Source organism: Desmodus rotundus, chromosome 11 (genome assembly GCF_022682495.2).
Source record: "Desmodus rotundus isolate HL8 chromosome 11, HLdesRot8A.1, whole genome shotgun sequence".
Taxonomy (NCBI): Eukaryota; Metazoa; Chordata; class Mammalia; order Chiroptera; family Phyllostomidae; genus Desmodus; species Desmodus rotundus.
The window spans coordinates 60,064,462-60,084,353 of record NC_071397.1 but is presented as its reverse complement, the minus strand read 5'-3'; the positions used below and the strand labels follow the sequence as shown (position 1 = coordinate 60,084,353).

General features: G+C 39.9%; 1 non-coding gene across 1 annotated transcript; it reads right to left on the bottom strand.

Annotated features, from left to right (window-relative positions):
• Positions 1-9,129: 9,129 nt before the first annotated feature.
• Positions 9,130-9,312, bottom strand: LOC112297448 (U2 spliceosomal RNA). Its single transcript, XR_002974023.2, has one exon. It is a non-coding gene; the product is annotated as a U2 spliceosomal RNA (small nuclear RNA).
• Between the last annotated feature and the right edge of the window lie 10,580 nt (positions 9,313-19,892).

Here is a 19,892-nt window from a genome sequence, read left to right as displayed (position 1 = left end):
TTTCCCACTCAGGGTTTGTCTTTCTATTTCCCTGCGCTTTACCATGGCTGGGTGTTTATCTTACATTCAAGTCCCATAGACTTGAATCGTACTAAGTTCATTTGAAAAGCAGTATGTAACTAAGATACAGTGTTGCAATACAGGCCAAGACAACACCACAAGTCTCCAGAGCCAAAAGAAGACCCTACAATGGTGGTGTTTCAAGTACCATGACAGAAAAAGGTCTGGTATCCCCAATTCATGTGTGCTCTGGCCCCAGCTGACTGCATCATAATAAACTAGTAAGTCCCAAAAGTCTGAAACATTCCCTGATGTCCCAAGGACAGACCTCTAAGACCTCTAAGAGGTGCTTTCAGAGTCGTGAATTTAAACCAAAACACCGGTTCTTCAGTCTGTCCGGGATCTTTGTTTAGGTGTGGTCACAAGACCTGGGAAAGTGAACACGCTGTCTGCCGTGGGGACACCGCTCCCTCAGCTGAGCTGCATCAGCCAGGGGCCCGCACCCTCTCACTGGAGAAATGCAAACCTGTGACAATCTCGGCCAGCAAGGGCCTGTGTCCCTAAAACGATGGCTACGTAGTTTGGGGTTTCAGATGCAGCTCTTCTTTGGCAGGATTTTAACTTAGTGCTGTTGTTGTATGTAATCTTTTCTGCTACTAGTGATTTTTCACTACTGAATATTCTTTTTTTCATCATGTAATAAAAATCCACAGTGGTGATGTGATTCTGTGTAGGGGACCTGAATAAATTAATAGGTTTATGCATTTTTTTATGGCTGATACAGTTGGGGTTATGTTATGTGTGTTGATGTGTGACCTGTTTATTTTAGGCTCCGTTTGGCCGACGATTTTCTGCAACAGTGGGTGGCTGTCTACATAATTCCATGTAAATGAGTCTCTGTTGGCCCCTCTAGCTGCCTCTTCTCTTCAAGTTTCCTTGCACTTTCCTTTTCCATTTCATGTCTTGGCCTTAGCTTAAGATGAGTGGGGCAGAAGGGTGGGGATGGGGTGCAGATAGTTCTTCAGAGGGTGAGAAGAAAATATTACAATATTTATTTATGTTTATTTTTATCTAAAAATACAAAGGAATTATGCCCTCTGGTCACTTTCACTCATGTAGAGTTAGAGCGATGGTGCCCCTTATCGTGAGGCATCCGCAGGAAAGTGCACCCGTGCCAGGAGGGCCCGGTACAGAGGGCGGTGGTAGCATCCTCTTCCTGCTCTCCACTGCATTTTGATCAGTTTACATAGGCACAGTGTTGTGGCTTTATAGATTATGCTTTCTAATTTAGCCAAATGTCCACCCAGTCCATAGATGAATGGCTACAGAAGATTCCTGCAAAGAAACTGTGGTTGAGATAGAGCTGACAAGGCAAGTTCAGGAAAGCATGAGAATGGCAGGGTGGAGGTTTGGGGGAGGGCTCTCCACCTTGTCTGAGTTCTTTGCCGGCTCACGTCTCCCGGAGATATAGCTTCCTATAATTTAAGAAACAACTTGGGAGATCGTCTAATCTCCCCACAATACATTGATCAGTGATATTTCTCTACATGACGTTATTATTGTATTTGCTTTCTGTATATGACATTACTGTTTTCAATTTCAGAGATTGACCTTATCAGACATCCCCCGGAATTCTGGGTGCCCCCTTGCCTGTTCGCAGGTGTGAGTAGCATCATTTGGTAACATACTTTCCGTCAAGTGCCATGACATTGACAGAGTGGTTCCATGTTAATATATTTTTAAATTAGACTAAACATTGTATTTTAAAATTGTTACTAAAAGTTTTATATATATATATATATATATATATATATATAATAGAAAATGAAGATACTCAAAAAGAAGAAAATAACACTGAACTAAAATCACAGTACTTGGGGATAATCACAGTTGAGTATTTTCCAGTTATAAGTATACTTTTATTTCTTTCTTACAAAAGTAGATTTTGTTATACATTCTATTTGTAAACCTCTTAAAACAACCACACTATAGATTCGCTCAATTTATGGTACTTCAAAATTGTCTGTAAACAATTTTGCCATGAGTCAGGCTAAAAATTTTTCTTTAATTGAAATTTCATGCTGTATTTTCTAAAAATTAATTTTCTTGCAGAAGAAAATGACGTATTATTTAATTGTCTTATGTGCCACTGTCTGGCAATCAGTGTCTGGGAAGGTTTCCGGGCCTTTTACTGCCACAGTAGTCTCTGATACAAGGAGCCAGGAGGCCCTGTCCCATGGAGCGCGCAGCAGAGTGAGCCGTAGCTGTTCCGATGGGAGCTGCTGTGTGGCTGGTCCTTTTCTGTTTACCTCCAATATCATTATTCTCATGACTCAGGCCAGACCCTGGGCACTGAACGGGGGGCTCAAAACAAGAAAAACCAAGAGGAGGGTGGGGACTTGTGACCTAATGCCCCACCTGGCCCATGCCCAGGATGCGGCATGTCCACATTTTAGGGGCAGAAGAAAAGTGATTCTTCTGAACCAGGTTTGCATTTGCAAAGGTAATCATGACCTTGTTCCATTTCGTTTATGGTTCCATTTTTCACGTAGACAAATCATGCCTCAATTATTGTGCTTTTGAGAAGGCAACGTCTGGGTCTTATTTATCCTTTTGATCCCTGTATCACCCAGTATCATGTCTTTTACCTGGAAAACACTCAGAAAACATTGTTGTTTGTGATCATAATAATCATAACAGAGTAGCATGTACCACACGATGTGGAACATCAAAAAAGTCAGACTTAGATAATTCACAGATGACGTGATTGTTTGCAAAAAAGTTGACAAATATTTATTAGAATTGATCAGAAAATGCAGTCAAGTTGCTAGATTTCTGTATGAGTCAGTTGATTTTCTACAGCATTGTTGAGAGCTCAATAGTGGTCCAAAAGATATATCCTTATAAGCAGAACCTGTCAATATTAGTTCATATAGTACCAGATAAAACATTACATTACATGGTAAAAGATGTGATGAAGTTAAGGTTTTTGAGAGGGGAAGCGTACCTTGGGCTATCCAGGTGGACCCTAATCTAATGATGAGAGGAAAGCAGAAGGAGACTAGACGTACAGGAGAGAGGGTGATGTGACGATGGAGGCAGAGACTGGAGCGATGCAGCCACAAGCCCAGAAATGCTGGGCAGACACCAGAAGCTGGAAGAAGCAAGCAGAATCCTTTCTTAAAGGCTCCAGAGGGAGCAGACACTGCTGGAGTTTGCATTTCTAGATTTCCATGACATGAGAGAATAAATTCATGTGGTTTTAAAGCGACCAAGTGTGTGATGATTTGTTATAGCAGGCTCAGGAAACTAACATGAGAATGCATTCTTATATTAGTCTCCTGAGCCTGCTAGGACAACAATTAGCTATAAAAAAGAAAAAGAACGCACGAAAGAACAGAGCTTGTGATTAAGTGCGTGTGCTCTGCAGCCAGACTTCCCTTCTTCAGCCCTGACTTCACCAGTTACGAGCTGTGCACTGCTGAGCATGTTATTTAGCGTCTCAGGGCTGTAGAGCACACAGTGTAAAGGCAGCTCATGTGGACCTGTCTCTGGCATCAGTGAACATGGAATACGTGCTGGTTATTGTCATCATCAACGTTACTACTATGGTTGTTACTATCACCAGCAGCAGTTAGAAAATGCAGCATGAAAAGGCACTTAACATAGCAATTACAAATAAAAGGTAGGGAATATATACATCACCACTCAAGTTTTATGTACCAGATCACAAACATTTCCTGAAAGATATTAAAACCTAAATAAAGGGGGAGATATATTATGTTCACAGATAAAAATGTTCAACAGTGCAAAGATGCCAATTCATCTACTTGATCTATAGATTCAATCCCATCCTGATCAAAATCCCAATAGTTTTTTTTTTTTTAATTGGGAACTTGACAACTGATTCTAAATTGGAAGTGGATAGCAAATCACTAAAAATAGCCACTACACATTCAAAGAAAAAGAATCAAATGTATGTGTCATTCTACTCTGGGATACTATGCAGCAATGGAGAAGGGTACCGTGGATGCGCGCAGTGATAGGGACGAGTCCCCTGGATGTGAGATTAAGGTGAAAAAGATGTCAGAGACAAAATTTATAGCCAGGCAAAACTACACAATATGTGACTAAACTATTAAGAACAGTGGGAGAATTATTATTACAAAATGCAGACGTGGTAACCCCTGGAGGGGAGAGACATGCAGGAGGCTTCTGAAGTGGGTTTGGAGTATGAGAATGTTCATTCTATTCTAATTCTTTAAACTGTTTCTATCTTTACATTTTATAAAGAAAAACAAACATTTAGTGGTATTTAATTTATACTTTCACTTCAAGAAAAAATTCATGGAGCATTCTTATCTCAATGTTTCTCTAAATAGTTGTACTTTTATAACTATCGGAATATAATCGTCCACATTTCTTAATTTACCATGGTCATTGAATCCCCCACCCCTACCAAGATCATCTGTTCATATTCCTTTAGTTGTTTTATAAATGCTGCTTAATTGCTCATGGAAGTTATCCAGCCAAGAGGACACAGAAACTTGGGGAGCTTTATAAAGTTCACCACCCACCCCAGGCTTCATTTTGGTAAATTCCTCTGGACAGAGCAGGAGGGACCTGCCCTTCTGCCTGTCACCCACACCTTGGCAGAGAGTCACTGTACTGTGATGAGAAATGATCATTGTGTGAGCTGTGTGTAAGGAACAGAAAATGTTGAAAATCAATGATACTCTTCCTTTTTAATGTTTTCTTTTCTCAAATCTATTTAGATTGTAGCTGAGTCACATCCTTGGAATACAGAAATTTAATGTAGAACTTGAAGGTGGTCTCTAAGCTTGGAATATAAGATGGATTAGAAGAGTCAATACCCACAGACAGAATCAGATATAGCCTTTGGAGAGAGATACCTCTCCATATAGTTTTATAGTGACCTCTGGTGAAATATCACCCCTTGTAGAGACAGATACACTTATTGGAGACCATGGAGACTGTCCAGTGACCTGCCATCTAGATGTTGCTTTGACTACTCATTGGCAAGAGCTACCCAAATCCAGAAAAAATAGTGTAAGAAAACTTCCCTAATTTGGTGAAGGAAATAGACATGCAAGTCCAGGAAGCACAGGGAGTTCCAAACAAGATGGAGGCAAAGAGGTCCACTCCAAGACACATCATAATTAAAATGCCAAAGGTTAAAGATAAAGAGAGACTCTTAAAAGCATCAAGAGAAAAGGAGTTAGTTACCTACAGGGGAGTTCCCATAAGACTGTCAGCTGATTTCTCAAAAGAAACTTTGTAGGCTAGAAGGAATTGGCAAGAAATATTCAAAGTCATGAAAAGCAGGGAACTACAGCCAAGAATATGCTACCCAGCAAAGCTATGATTTAGAATCGAAGGGCAGATAAAGAGTTTCCCAGACAAGAAAAACCTGAAAGAGTTCATCATCACCAAATATTACATTAAATGTTAAATGGACTTATTTAAGAGAAAGAAGATCAAAACTATGAACAATGAAATGACAATAAATACCTATCTATTAAAATTGAATCTAAAAAGTAACTAAGCAAACAAGAACAGAGACAGAATCATGGATATGGAGAGCGTTTTGATGGTTGCCAGATGGACAGGGTGGTGGGGGAATGATGAAGAGGTGAGGAGATTAAAAAGTACAAATAGGCCCTGACTGATGTGGCTCAGTGGATTGAGTGCTGGCCTGCGAACCATGGGGTTGCCGGTTTGATTCCCAGTCAGGGCACATGCCTGGGTTGCGGCCTACATCAGGCCCCCACTGCCTGGTGCATGAGGGTCAACCACACATTGATGTTTCTTTCCCTCTCTTTCTCCTTCCCTTCCCCTCTCTCTAAAAATGAATAAATAAAATATAAAAAAAAAGAAGTACAAATAGGTAGTTACAGAATAGCCATGGGACTGTAAAGTACAGTATAGGAAACGGAGTATCCAGAGAACTTATCTGCATGACCCATGGACATGAAGAATGGTGGGAGGATTGCCTGAGGGAGTGGGGGTGCTGAGTGGGGGACACTTCCCCCAAAGGGTGAAAAATCAGGACAACTGAAATAGTATAATCAATAAAATACAATTAAAAATAAAAACAAATAAAGTATAAAAATGTAAAAAAACTTTATATATTTACACTCAAACTTCCCATAAATGCAAGGATTTCATTTTCTTTTTGCATCAAGACATAAATATTTTTCACACTTAATCATGTAAATGAAGATTGTTCAATTCCAGTGCAACACTGAGGAATGAATAGAATTTATTGAATTTATGTTCTATATTATACTTTCATGCTACTATGCTAGGGAAAAAACTGACAGGTTGAGAAAATTATTAATACTTGAAGGCAACTGACTTTAGATAAGATAAAAATAATCAATATAGCCTGTGATGTTACTTTAGTTTAAATCTAGGCTGCCCTGAAGCTCAAACAGAGATAAAGAGCAAGAGTAGGATGAATGTTTTCATTGAAGTGGAAACTTCAAATGTTGTGAAGGTCTCAGGAGGTTATCTAGTATATTCCCAGTCTTTGGCAAGATTATAGTTAAATCAGCTCTGGCAGATGACAATCCATTTTACTTCTAAAATTGCCCACTCAAGGAATTCCACATGATAATTCTTTCCATGATCTTTTCTATAAACTTACTTTTTTTTGTCTTCAGGGGACATATGCACAAAATAATGAAACGAATAAGGCAATGTGCACATGTCCCTTCCCCCATCACAAAGGGGGTAGTGTTATCTTTTAGTATCTATGATGACTTGTAAACAATATTACATTATATCAATCCCTCTTCCTTCTTCATCCAGCTTCACATTCTCCTTGTGTAAGTAGCCCTTGTCCTTTTTACTTCTCTTGTTTTCCTCAATTGCCCCCTTTCTCTCCTCTTTAGAATTGCATGAGATGGTGTGCACAGGGTTCTTTATGCCCCGCCATAAGAAAAGCCCACAGGGCTGTTGTCAGCACCACGGACAGTGACTCACAAAGCCAGCCTTTTAAGTGAGGGGTACATCTTTCCAGGAGAATGGTATCTTTGAAGGCTTTTGTCAATCCATTCCTCTTTTCTCCCTAGCTTTCTACTTTTTGAGGTCAACCATTTTAACTTTTTCAACTTTTCAGTACAGGCAGAGGAGCCTGCGCGTCTCAGTAATCTATGAGACTGATGGGTCCAGGCTAACAGTTGGTGCACCAATCTAGGCTTGCTGGGGTTAGTTCATACTGGGCCCTTGGGTTCAGGGACCAAGTACAAAAAAAGCAACAGAGAAACATAGAGTAGGGAAGAGAGGTAACTCCTCCCTTTCTCCTCTTGCAAATGGCCCAATTAATTATATTTCCCAAAGAGTTAGCATCCCCCAAAATGCCTTTCTTCATAGCTCCTACTGTCCGGTTAGGAAACATTTGCTCCAACTTTAAACCCATTAAACATGAGCTCTGCAGTCTTGGCTAAGTCACCAAAACTCTGTCCAACTTTACGGAGGAAAAGTACATAATACTTCTCAAAATTTTAAATGTATGTATTTTCTCTCCCAGCAATCCCAACATGGAAGTTATCCAACAGATACATTTGCACATGTGTAAACAACACATGCATAAGGTTACTCATTAAAAACAAAGAGTCGGAGCTACCTAAAATTAATCGATATAAAGCTGTTTAAATATATTATAAATTTATGCAATCAAATAGTAAGAAACCATAAAAAAGAGAAAGTTCATTATGTACTGATATGAATGATCTCCGAAATGTGTCTTTAAATGAAAAACAGCTAGGTTCAGGCCAATGTATATAATATCTCCAAGACGATATGCAGGGAATGGCAATTGCTTTCAAGAAGGGAAACTGGGTGGCTGCATGTGAGAGGTACTTTTTGAATTTTGAGTAATGTGAATGTTTTAAGTATATATAAAAAAGTAATTTTAAATAAAATGAAATAAATTATGTGACTCAGTTTTCTCCTGTATGAAATGGATATAGCCACACCTATTGGTTATTCTAAGAATCAAATAGGATGATGTATAAAGATTTTTCTCTTTATGCAGGTTAATATAATTTTTGCCTTCTAACAATTAATACTTCATAACTACCTCAGAAAGGGTGAAGTGTGCTTAGGGTGGCTGGAAAGAGCCTAAGAGATTAATGAGTAACTTCCAGAAAATTTGGGTGAGTGAGAAAAGGGGAAACAGCCAGAGCATTAAAAGTCCAGTGTAAGCCACTGAGACACTGGAGTATAGATTCATTTGTTTAATATTTAGAAGGAAGAAACAGAATACTTTTTGGAAAAATATCCTTTGGGTCCTGTATAGCACATGTAAGAAATAATAATAAAAGCCAATCTAGAAAGATTTCTTATCAGTCTTATAAGAAAAGAGATTGAAAAAGCTGTAGCACATAATACTCCAAAAAGATGTGTTAAAAAAAGGGACCTCAACTTTCCACATTCCCAGGGATCCCCTGGATCTTCCATGTATCTCACGAAATATGTGAGCACACACAAGACTTGGAATCTCTGTAGGGACTTCTGGCTTCGCTTGGTGGAAAGATGATAGACTCGAAGGTTTCTGTGATGGGCACCACAGTATAAAACCAAAATAAAGCTCCTCAGCTTTGATCAAGACTAAAAAGAGGGAAATAAACCCACAATATCAGTTAGAAATTTCCCCCCCTAATCAACAATTTGTCTCTGTATAGTTAATTAAAAAATATTTTTAGAACATTTTATTTTTTCATCCTTCTCTTCCTCCTTTTCCTCTTTCTCCTCCTCTCCTTCTCTTCTTCCTTCTCCTCTTCTCCTTATCTTCCTTCTATGTCATGAGTTAGCAAACTTTTTCTGTAAAGAGCCAGAAAGTTAAATGTTTTAGGCTTCGCAGGCCATGCAGTCTCTGTTGCAACTATTCTACTGCCATTGGGCAAAAGCAGCCACGGATGTTACAGAAATGAACGGGTGCAGAAATGAATGGGCGTGGCTGTGGTTTTTTTTGTTTAAAGAAACAGGCTGTGGGCCAGATTGGCCCACGGGTTGTAGACTCTCTGGCTCTGTTCTATGCTGTCATAGTCTATTTAAATTTCACAGAAGAGATCTAGTCATCAGTAGGTATTTGAGACAACCGGGCAGTTATCTGGAAGAAACAAAATGGGTATCTATGTCTCATACTTCTTTAAAAAGATCAAAGATTCAAATGTTAAAAAATTAAAGAATAACTATTTTTAAATATGGGAAAGTTATTTTAGCCCCTCCAAATAGGGCGAAACCTTTCTACACTTGATCTTAGCCAAAAGGCCGAGAAGCGATGGGCAAAACCTTTCTAATTATTAAATAAACTTATTTTAAAATAATAATTCTACTACACTATCACTTATGCATAAAAACTATTATAAGGTAGGTGACAAGACAAATAAGAAGCTGGAAAAAATATTTGTAACTCATGTCACAGATAATGGAATGACCTCCTTAACACATTGATTTCTACAAATCAGTAAGAAAAATAAACAAGCACCCGATAGAAAGTGGGGGTGCTATGACTAGAATCCACAGAAGAAGGAAATACAAAGAGTTATGAAATATTTTTAAAGAAATGCATTATTTATAATAGAGATAAACAAACTAATATTTACTACTTTTCACATATCAGCTAAGCAAAATTTTGGATATTTGATAAAACATTGGGTAGTGAAGGCACTTTTCGTATTGTCGAGAGCTAAAAATGTGGTACATCTATGGAGGGCAATTCGGCAATGTCTGTCAAAATATGAAGGGCACATCTTTTTTAACGTGGCAATTCATTTTAAAGCGTTTTGCCTATAGATATACCTGGGTGTATGCAAATGATATCTATACAATGTTAGTTATGGTTGTATTTAGAACAGTAAAAAAAAAGAAAAGGAAACGACTTGTAGGTCCACCCAGAGGGGACCAGACTGGCTACATCTGTCATGCCCTATCCATATCATGGAATGCTGTGCAGCTATAAAGAAGTAAAAAGCTCATTGTTTTATGTTTTATGTTTTAAAATATATTATTTTCTCTAATATATTATTAAAGAGAAGAACAGTGTGCTTTGCGTGCTTCCAATGGTATGAAAGGAGAACAGAATACATATTTGCATCTATTTGCATAAAAAAATCTCTGGAAGGATGCACAAGAAACTAGTAACAATGGCTTCCTGCTTGAAAGGGGGTTAGGAAAAATGGAAAGGATGACAAAGGCAACAAAGGAGGCTTCTCATTCTATGCCTTTTTATTCTTTTACATTTTTAAATTATTTGACACCATTATTAATATTAAAAATATAAAATCAGCAGTAATCACCCAAATAACTTAGCCTTATATGTACACATCACTTTGTTATCATTTTAGATTCATAGATATTATATTATTTTGGGCATGCTAATAATAAAATCTGGATCTTGAAAATCTTGAAAAAATTTTCCACTTCCTGTGTGGAAAGAGGACGAACTAAAAGGATAAACTGTCATTCTGTGTGGCTCCTAACTAATCAATCAGTGTAGACACAACAGAGACGGATTTAATGGTCAGCGTGGTGTGAAGAGGGACCGGGGCTGCCTTGGGAAGCAGTGAGTCCTCATTGATGGGTCATTCAAACACTTGTGGCACTTGGAGGGCTACCATAGAAAGGATAAAAACTCTAAGTCAGTTTCTCTACCTCAATTCTGAGGTTCTATAACTAAAAGGAAAAGGGTGACCTGAATGCCACACATTTTATCGTAAGTGGTAAGATTCTTTAAAAAAAAAGTGTAGAGATTTATTCACTTTAGAAACTAGTTGGAGGATTGCAGAGAAAGTAACAATGATGGGAAGAGAACCAGGGGTTTTGGGGGAGGAGTGTGTAGAGGGCATGGCAGGTTAGGAGGAGGGCCCGACCCCAGGGACGTGCAGAAACTCCTATGAAGCTAAACAGCCCTCATGTGTGAGAGCGGCGCAGGGCTCAGCGTTTGGCTCGCAGAACAGAGCACACCACAACGCACCACTTTCCAGAACACTGTGCGATGTGCAGATGGGAAGTCATTTTTTCAGAAATGACTGGAAATTACTGACATTGATTTTTCAAATTATCTCTGTTTATTTGGCTCATGAAACAACTGGTAGCTAATGCTTTCAAGCACTCTAATTGGGAGTCTGCTTTAGCTGATGTTCATACCTTAGCTGGAGAGAGCATCTCGCACAGTACAAGGCAGTAAATTTTTGATGAGAATCGTGCTGGATGAAATGCAGCGTTCTTACAGAGAGCATGTGCAAAGATGACAGAGGTATGGCAAATGAGTGCTCCAGGCCCCCAACCCACCCTGTGAGGTGCATGCAATGACCAACCTCTCCCTTCCAAGAGTCACCTGGGCAAGGCTGCCCCAACCTGCCGGAGGGATCTCCACCTGGACCCCAAGGCACTGCCCTGGCACTTGCAAGCACCCTTTCAGATGCAGAGACCCCGGTGCTGCTGCAGGAATGGGGCCAATGCTTGGCAAAATGGACCCCTCCACCTGTTCCGTGAGCCCTCCCCCTTTAAAGTGGGCACACTCTGCCCCCAAGTGCCAAGTGCCCTGTGGTCAGATACCAGATACATTTCATGTAGTGAGGGAGCCAAAGGAGACTTTTGAGGGGTTATGGAATTTTTAAATGTGATGCTTAACTTTATGTGTCAACTTGGCTGGGCCTTGGTGCCCAGATATCTGGTCTACCATTATTCTGAATGTGTCTGTGAGGGTGTTTTCTGGATGAGATTAACATTTGAATTGGTGGTGTTTGAGTAAAGCAGATTGCTCTCTATCACGTGAGTGGGCCTCACCAATCAGTCAAAGGCCTCATGAGAACAAACACTGACCTCCCCTAAGCAAGAAGAAATTCTGCCAGCAACACTGGCTCTTCCCTGGGGCTCCAGCCTCCCAGCTTACCCCAGAGATTTTGGGTATGCCAGCCTCCACAGTCATGTGGGCCAGTTCCTTAAATCTCTCTCTCTCTCTCTTTCTGTGTATATATATGTATGTATATGTGTGTGTGTGTGTGAATATATATATATATATGTAAAATATCAGTCCATTTCTCTGGAGAACCCTAATACATTAACCATGCTCATTTTGGGGGGGTTATAACTGTTATTTGAAATTATATAATACTTTGCAAGTGAAACCACTTAATTACTTAATTTTCTATTATGAACTACCTCTCTGAGTTTTAATTTTGTCATCTGTAAAATGAGAATGGCATTGTGGAAATGGTTACTCATCTACTAAAGTCCATTCTTCTCTTCTTTGTAGGCACATATCCCACAGTTCCCAGCCTCCAAGCAGTCCAGGTGGCCGTGTGACTGTGTTCTTTCCAATGGAATATGAGTGAAAGGATTCGTACGCTACTCTGGGCTAGGTCTCAAGATAGCGGGTGTACTCCATATGTTCCAGCTTCCCCTCCCTGCCGGGGATGGATCTTCAGCCACACAGCTGTGACCATAGAAATGCCTGAGGGGCAGCAGAGCTACACCGTGGAAGGACCCAGAATTTGCTGGTTAAGCACTGTATTTTTAGTCTCTGTTCTCGTAGCTTGGCCTTTGCCCTAACTAACACAGTACGATCACAGCAACTGTACTATCTACTTCATGGGACTTTTTTGAGGATCAGATGAAGGAAAACAGTAAGGCTCTACCCAAATGTTTACTTGATTTTTCAAAATTAAGCTTCCTTCAGACCCCCACGGCACCCCTGCGAAATAGGGACACTGGACTGAATGATCTCTAGGAGCAGCCCTGTGCTTTTCCTGACTGGAGAGATGGCCTCGGGATAGAGAACTGCCTGGGAAACGTAAAATGGCTAACAGCCTTTGTCAATCACCACCAACCATGTCTGGATCATATTTAGGAGCTTACAGCTAATGCAAACAGTGGGTAATAAGTGACTATTGAAAGCAGCTGACACATTAGATAAACTTTAATTTTACAACCATTTCACAAGCTGGTGGTGATCCCTAAAATGCCCATGTGAGCTACAACATGTTAAATGTCATTAGTTGTCTAGACTTTGCCAGAAAACCAGTTCAAAGTGACAGGATTTATGGTTTCCTACTCCTGTGAGGACGCGAGATCCATGAGACCACATTAGTCTGGTGAGAGGCCCCGTTACTTTTAGCTGATTCTTAATTTACGAAAAACACTTGCATTTCCAAAGTGCACTATAACAAGCGTATATATTTATATATAAGCATTTAAAATGTCTTCATAATAGAACAAGTCCATAGTTGAAGTAGATATGAGTAGACACTAAGAAAAGAAGAGGAATGGAAAGAAAATGATCGACTGCTTTAAAAGATCACACGTGGCCTCAGAGCGGCCACGTGTGATCTTTTGTTTAATTCTTTCAAGATGAGAATGGAATCTTTCCTGCTCCTTCAACAGGGATAAAGGTCTGATGCTCTGAATGAAGTGGTTTATGAGGCCTTTGAAAAGATGTATTTTCACACCCTCATTGACACTGCTTTCATTTGGTTATCAAAAGTTACCTGGAAAGAAAAACCATTAATAGTTCCCATTAGGAAAAACCCCAGGAGGTACTTTCAGATTTGAAGAGCAAAGCCATGGACTGAAATCCAGCTGTGAGTCCAGATAAGAAGGGACATCCTGGAAAAATATGTGAAAATGTACAACTAGTAGTAGCTGAGTGCAATGCAAAGGAGTTGCTTTGGAATAACACATATCACCTACTTGCCCTAGCGAGCAAGTTCCCGAGGCCAACTATTTCCTTTTGACACTGGCAGCTGCTTCTCCCAGCAATAGCTTAAGTGGAAAATAAACAGGGATCATTTTGGCAGAAAGAGGGATCATCCTAGGTGCTTAATGAGAGAAAAGATCTGAACTTGTTTGTAACACGAAGTAAATATTAGCAATTCAGGGCACATTTGGGCATTTTCATCATGCTAATAAATGTCAGAGAAACATTCCTCCTTTATTATTAGACCTTAGATTAATGTACGCAAGTCCATAGTTGTCTTTGCTCAATGAGAAGGAGACAAATAAAACTAAGTGGAGTGAGTAATTAAACAGGGGAAAGAAAAAGAAAATGAGACTCTATTTTACTTATGGCTCATGAGCTCCTCTTTGGGCTGAGGAGGATTAACTGTTAGGAGGATTTTATGCTGTGGGGAGTTGATGGGATGGGTTTGTGACAGACAAGAGAAATGGGACGAGTGTACAGCTAATTCAGACATCGCCAGTTTCTCATTCACTATCTTGCTAAAGACAAGGGTGTAAGATATCTTAGCAGAACTGAGTTTCATAGCTCTGTATGGAGAATCACAAAGTCTGAAATGAACTTTTCACTTGGTTTTGTTTGTGTTGAATTGATTTTTGTACATTTGACTCATTGTATTAGTCGGGATTCACCAGAGAAACAGAATCAAACCAATAGGATGTATGGCATGTATATAATTATTATAAGGAATTGGTTCATACAAATAAGGAATCTGAGAAGTCCTAAGATCTGTAAGCTGGAGACCCAGGAGAGTCAATGGTATAGGTCCTGTCCAAGTTCAAAGTTCTGAGAAGCAGGAGAGCCTATGGTGTAAGTTCCAACCCCGATCTGAAGGAGGAGACAGATGTCCCAGCTCAAAGACAGTCACGCAGAAAGAATGAATTCTTTCTTACTCAGCCATTTATTCTATTCAGGCTTCAGTGGATTGGACAAGGCCCACTCGCACTGGGGAGGGCCATCTGCTTTACTCAGTCTGTCAATTCAAATGATAATCTCAAAGTGCTTTCACAGACAAACCCACAAGAACTTTTAACAACATATCTTGACTGGGCAGCCCATAGCCCACTAAAGTGGGCACATAAAATTAACCATCACAGTCATATTCTGTAAGTATTGAATTTAGTATGAAGTATAATTATAGGAACTCACTACATGTTCTGTTGAAGCCACAGGACCTTCATTCCCCTTAAACTACTCCTTTATAAATTAGCATCAGTACCTGACTAGGAAAAACAGTGGCAGTTCTGTTCTTGAAACTCATAGATTGGCGGTAGAACCCCTGGCCCCGGACAAGATAGTGACAGGAGGAAGCATTACACTGAGCATAAGCAAGGACAGCAAGGGACTTGGATGGGGGGAAGCCCTCCTACCACCTTCCAGTACCTGATTGGGAATACGACCAGGGAGAGGCAGGCACATGTGCCATAGAGGTAAACACGGTCGCGGGGGGAGTCCTCTATCAAAGAAACCTGTCAGTGTAGCCTGGAGAAAAGAGGAATTGGTCAGAAGATGGGCCCTACCCGAGCGCCCAGAATTTTGGGCTGGGAGAGCCATCCCACGTGGGAAACTAACATAAGTCCGAGGGAAAGAAGGGGCGCTCTTTTGCCCACCTTGCAAATGTTCTGGCCGGTACATTTGTGGGACCTGCTGGTCCTGGAAGCCATATGGCCAATGGAGGCACTGGCCCCACACGTGGGTTTTGAGGAGAGAGCCTGAGGCCTGCCTGGAGGACCACTCGGTGACCACCTGTGGCTCTCAAGGTATACATTTTGAATGGAAGATGGAACTCTGGGTGCTGCTTTCGGTCTTGGTCTGGCTGAGGGTAGCTCTGTTTTCCTCTGGGTTTCCACAGGGCAGGAGTGTCAAACTCATTTTCACTGGGGGCCACATCAGCCTTGTGGTTGCCTTCAAAGGGCTGAATGTAATTTTAGGACTGTATAAATGTAACTACTCCTTAACTAGGAGCAAAGAGCTCGGCGCTGCCGCTGGATAAAACAAGGTGGAGGGCCAGATTCGGCCCGTGGGCCTTGTGTTTGCCACCTGTGCCATAGGGGATGGGTTTTTGAGACAAGAGTTTGCCATCCTCCCAGATTGTGAAGCATTTGAATAAAGGCCTCTTTCCTTTCTCACCAATCTCTGCCTCTGGAATTTGTCTATTGGTGGAGGCAGGCAGCCGAACCCCACTTTGGTTCAGTAATGGCTTTGTTGATCCAGATGGGACAGTGTGGGCATGCTTCCCCAGAGGGAGAGGGCATGCACCCTGGGTCCTTCGTCTTTAGGGTTTTTTTTTTTAATTTTTATTGTTATTCAATTACAGTTGTATGCCTTTTCTGTCTTGAGGGTTTTAAAGGCTGGGATTTTAAAGGTTGTCTTAGGGGGAGGATCTCAATAGAATATTCACCAGCTTTATGCTGATACACCACAACGAGATTTATTCCCTTCATCTGTTCTTGGATGTGGTTGGCACAAACGGCATTAATTGGATTTCTGCTATTTATCTCCCTGAGTAGGGGGTTTAAGCTATTTACACCTCTCTTTGGGAAGAGAAGTGTAAACCATTTACCCTTAAGTGTCTTTGGTTAAAGAAGATAGGATTTTGTAATTTACTAGATGGCTATAAACTGCTTGGCCATTTTTTCCCCCGATTTCCATTTTTAAAAAATTTACTGATGTGTGTGTGTGTGTGTGTGTGTGTGTGTGTGAGAGAGAGAGAGAGAGAGAGAGAGAGAGAGAAACATTGAGAGAAACATTATTTATTGTTCCCCTTATTTATTCATTCATTGATTGATTCTTGCATGTGCTCTGACCAGGGATTGAATCTGCAACCTTGGTGTATTGGTACAACACTAACCAACTAGGTACCGGGCTTGGGTCTTGGCTGTTTAATTTTCTGTCCCAGTTTTCCAATTCCACTTGTCCTGGCTTACCAGCCTGTCTCAATGGCATTTCCAGTTCCAGTTCCTGGCCATGTGGGTCCTTTCATTAACCCATTCACCTTGAGGTCTCTTCTATTTCATTGCTTATATGAGGGCCTGTGTAAAGATTTCACTCAGGTATGTTCCTCAGCTTTTCTTTTGAAAATTCAGAAACTGAAATACAGTCAAACCTCAGTTCTCAAATGTTTTCCATCTCACACAATTCAGTTCTCAACCAACTTGTTCAAGGAAAAAATGTCTTGGTTGTTGAACAAAACTTTGGTTCTTGACCCGACAACCCTTTCTTATTGATACCTGTATGATTAGTTACTGTCTGATTTGGTTTTTGAACAAATTGCTTCTTGAATAACCTTCCAGAATGAATTAGGTTTGAGAACCGAGGTTCCATCATATGGGAAAAGCATTGGCCTCTAAGGCCGCCTTGACTGCCAGGAGTAAATTTGAGTCTGTCAGTCACAGCTTATTGCATATTCATCATTGGAGTCTTCGAGTTGGGCATAAAGATTCATTTTGATAATGTTCATTTTTCTTTATGTATCGAGCTTTGGTATCATATCCAAATATTTTATCTTATATTTTCTTCTAGATGTTTTATAGTTGTAGCTCTTGCATTTTGCTTTATAATTCATTTTGAGGGGTTTTTTTTTTTGGTATATGGTGTGACGTAAAATGTCCAGGTTCCTTTTTTCTCATACAATTGTCTGATTGTTCCAATACCAATGTTCAAAAATCATTGTCAGGATTATCTTTTCTCCACTTAAGTATATTGGTATGTTTGTTGATAGTCAATAAATTATATATATACATATATATATGTGGGTCTACTTCTGGACTCTCTTCCATTCCATTCATTGGTCTACATTAGAGGCACAAACTATGGCTTGACCACCAAATCTGGCTCACAACCTGTTTTGTAAATGAAGTTTTATTGAAACTCAGTCAAGCACATTCACCCCTTTAAATATTGTTTATGACAGTTTCATAAAGGCAGAGTTGAAACAGACTACAAAGCCAAAAATATTTACTATCTCTTCCTTTACAGAAAAAGTTTGATGACTCCTGATGTAATGTTTATCCTTCTGCAATATCACACCATCTGGATTACTGTAACTTTACAGGAAGTCTTGAAATTAGGTGGTATAACTTTTACAACTTTGTTCTTGGTTTTCAAAATTGTTTGGCTCTTCTATACTCTCTGCCTTTCTATATGAGTTTTAAAATTAACTTGTCAATTTCTACAAAAAATGTCTTATGGAATTTTACCTGGGGCCATTTTGATCTATAGATTAATTTGAGGATAACTGACATCTTAACAGCAACAAATCTTCCAACTCATGAACATGAGATGCCTCTCTCTTTATTTACATCATCTTTAATTTTTTTTCACAGAAATGTTTTGAAGTTTTTGGTTTATATATCTTGCATATTTTTGTTAAATGTATCCATAAGTCTTTATATATTTTTGTGTTTCTTATTGAATACTTTATTGTTGTTCTATTACAGTTGTCCTCATTTTCTCCCCTGTTGCTCTTCATTATGACCTTCACTCCCACAGTCAATCCCCACCCTGTTGTCCATGCCCATGGGTCATTCATACATGCTCCTTGACTAGTCCCTTCCCCTTCTTTCCATCCTTATCCTCCTCTCTCCTACCCTCTGTTCACTGTTAGTCTGTCCCTTGTTTCCATGCCTCTGGTTCTGCTTTGCTTGTTTGTTTTGTTCATTAGGCTCCTCTTATAGGTAAGGTCATATGGTATTTGGCTTTCCCACCTGGCTTATTTCACTTAACATAATATTCTCCAGTTCCATCCATGCTGTTATGAAAGGTAGGAGTTCCTTCCTTCTTTCTGCTGTGTAGTATTCCATTGTGTAAACGTACCACAGTTTTTTGATCTACTCATTTACAGGTAGGCACTTAGGCTGTTTTCAACACTTGGCTAGTGTAAATAACACTGCTATGAACACTGGGGTGCATAGGTACTTTTGGATTGGTGTTTCAGGATTCTTAGGGTATAATTCCAGCAGTGGAATCGCTGGATCAAAAGGCAGTACCATTTTTAGTTTTTTGAGGGAATTCCACACTGTTTTCCACAGTGGCTGCACCAGTCTGCATTCCCACCAACAGTGCACTAGGTTTCCCTTTTCTCTGCATCCTCTCCAACACTTGTTTGTTGATTCATTTATGATGGCCATTCTGCCTGGTGTGAGGTGATATCTCATTGTGGTTTTAATTTGCATCTCCCTGATGGCTAGTGATGCCGAGCATCCTTTCGTATGTTTATGGGTCCTCTGCATGTCCTCCTTGGAGAAGAGTCTGTTCAGGCCGTTTGCCCATTTTTTAATTGGATTGTTTGTCTTTCTGGTGTTGAATTGTTTAAGTATTTATATACGTAATTTAAAGATTTTATTTATTTTTAGAGAGAGGAAAAAGGAGGGAGAAAGAGAAGGAGAGAAACGTCAATGTGTAGTTGCCTCTCGCGTGCACCACACCGGGGACCTGGCCCACAACCCAGGTATGTGCCCTGACTTAGAATCAAACCTGTGACCCTTTGGTTCACAGGCTGGCACTCAGTCCACTGTGCCACATCAGCCAGGGCAATATTTAGATTTTTATGCTCTTTTACTTTATGGCTTATTAACTTCATTTTCAGTTGTTCATTCCTATTATATAGAAATACAGTTAATTTTTATACATTAAACTTGAATCTTTTATCTTTGCTATATTTACTAAAATGTATAGGAAAATCAGTCTCTTAGGATTTTTAACATAGATGATTATGCCATCTGACAATAAAGGTAGTGTTATTTTTTCCTTCCCAATGTGGATACAGTTTATTTTTTCTTGCATTATTCCCCTGGCTAGAACCTCTACTACAATGTTGAATGTAATTGATGAGAGTGGATAGTCTTGGCCTGTTCCTGATCTTTGGAGGAAAGCATTTAGTCTTTCTCTATTAAGTAAGATGTTAGGTGTAGGTTTTCCTTAGATGCCCTTTATCAGGTTAAGGAAGCTCACTTCTAGTCCTAGTTTGCTGAGAGATTTTATCATGAATGGATGTTCAGTTTTGTCAAATGCTTTTCAGCATCTACTGGGATGATCAACGGTCCCTGCTCCCGTAATCTTTTAGTATGTTGGTAAAGATAGACATCAAGTAAGTTAAACAAGCAATGTTATGGGTGAAAGGGAA